The 2,308-nt window shown below is 40.1% G+C and overlaps 1 non-coding gene across 1 annotated transcript; it reads right to left on the bottom strand.

Moving 5' to 3' along the window:
• Nucleotides 1-1,327: 1,327 nt before the first annotated feature.
• Nucleotides 1,328-1,429, bottom strand: LOC127742174 (small nucleolar RNA R71). The gene has a single exon (XR_008003361.1). It is a non-coding gene; the product is annotated as a small nucleolar RNA R71 (small nucleolar RNA).
• Nucleotides 1,430-2,308: the final 879 nt, after the last annotated feature.

Genomic DNA, 2,308 nt, shown 5'->3' on the forward strand with positions numbered 1-2,308 from the left:
TTGTGTTTGGATGGGTATTTTGACATTTAACCTTACCAACACTTTGATTTGAAAATACATGTGGTATAATCAGTGACCATGAATCATCTCTTCTCATGAGCAATTATATCAAGGAATTGGACATTTGTTCAAGTTTAGATAGATTGGATTGCCAAGGAATTGGGATCCAATCACTTAAGATTGCCAAGGAGATCAATGAATGCATTGATTGAGGAAGAGATGAGAATGAACTTGATCCAGAGAATGCAACACCTCCTAAACCCAATGATTTTCCTATTTCTGATCTTACCCATTCTCTTTATTTTCTGTTATTTACTGTCATGCTAATCACCCCATTTCCCATTTAAGATTCTGCACTTTATTTTCTGTCATTTACTTTCTCGCCATTTAATTTTCTGCAATTCTATATCCACTTTCTGCTTAGCTCAACTAGAGCATTCTTCCAATTAAAATTGCTTGACCAATCAATCCCTGTGCGATTCGGCCTCACTCTTTTGTAAGTTTTTACTTGACGACAACTCGGTATACTTGCCGAAGGAAATTTGTTGAGAGACAAGTTCCCATGCATCAAGTTTATGGCGCCGTTGACGTGGATTGATTTTGAATCAACAATGATTAAGTTGGAAGATCACTAGATTGAGCATTTTTTTTCTTTTGTTCATTTTGTTTAGCTGTTTACTTTCAGTTACATTTACTTCTTCCCTTTCCTTATCTTCACTTTTATTTTCCCGCATTATTTACAATTTTATTCACTAACAAACTAACTGTTTGACAATTTGCACCACTCACACTAACAACCACTTTAACCATTTTCTACAATTTCTTTCTTGCTGTGAGCTGTGATGGTTGTATGCCAGAGGAAGAGGAGGAATTCTTTGAAACAATCATGGAGGATAACCATGAAGGAGAAGCTCATAACCATGCCAGAGATGGTCATGGGAATCATGCTGAGCCAGGAAGAAGGGTTCTAAGATCTTACATCAACCCAGACCCAGCCAACTGTGGAAGCAGCATCCAAAAGCCAACCATACATGCTAACAACTTTGAGCTAAAACCCCAACTCATCACCCTTGTTCAAAACAATTGTTCATTTAGAGGAAGTGCTCAAGAAGACCCCAATCAACACCTAACCACCTTCCTGAGAATTTGTGACACAGTGAAGTCTAATGGAGTCCACCTGGATGTCTATAGGCTGCTCTTGTTCCCTTTTTCACTCAGGGACAAGGCATCTAAATGGCTTGAATACTTCCCAAAGGAGAGCTTAACAAATTGGGAAGATGTGGTGAACAAATTTTTGGCAAGATTCTATCCTCCTCAAAGGATCAATAGGCTGAGAGCTGAGGTACAAACTTTCAGGCAACAAGATGGTGAAACTCTCTACGAAGCATGGGAGAGGTTTAAGGATTTGACAAGAAGGTGCCCACCGGACATGTTCAATGAATGGGTACAACTGCATATTTTCTATGAGGGACTCTCGTATGAATTGAAGAAGGCAGTAGACCACTCATCCGGAGGATCTTTGAACAAGAAAAAGACCATCGAAGAAGCCATAGATGTCATTGAAACTATAGCTGAGAATGACTACTTATATGCTTCTAAGAGGAGCAACACTCGAGGTGTAATAGAACTGAACCATGTTGATGCACTACTAGCTCAGAACAAGATGATTGCAAAGTAACTAGCTGACCTTACAAAGCAAATGGAGAAGAACCAAGTTGCAGCAGTCACCACACAATCATTAACCCAAGAAGGAGTGAACACAGAGGAAGAAGGTGAATGGGAGCAAGCCAACTATGTTGGTAACTCACCAAGGCAAAATCATGATCTATACTCCAAAACTAAAATCCAGGATGGAAGAACCACCCCAACTTTGGGTGGGGAAACCAACAAGACCAAGGCCAAGACCAGAGACGTCAAAATCACAATCCTAACAACCATGCTATCCACCAACATTCATCACAAAGATCATATCAACAACCACCTAACCACACTCCTCAACATCCATATCAAAACCAGCATGATCATCCTCACTCTTATAACCCAAACCCACCATCATACTCTAAGGATAGACTCTCTAGAATTGAAACCTTACTTGAAGGTTTATGCAAGGAAGTCCAGGAAAACAAAGCATTCAAGGATGAGGTGCGAACCAACATCAAGAACCAAGGAGATACCATCAAAAGGTTGGAATCCTAAGTAGGATATCTATCCCAGCAAATTTCTAAGTCCACTGACAGCTTCCCAAGTGACACAAAGAAGAACCCCAGAGGAGAAGCTAAGAAAGTAAGATGGGAGGAGTGCAAAGTGA

This window comes from Arachis duranensis, chromosome 9 (genome assembly GCF_000817695.3).
Source record: "Arachis duranensis cultivar V14167 chromosome 9, aradu.V14167.gnm2.J7QH, whole genome shotgun sequence".
NCBI classification, from domain to species: Eukaryota; Viridiplantae; Streptophyta; class Magnoliopsida; order Fabales; family Fabaceae; genus Arachis; species Arachis duranensis.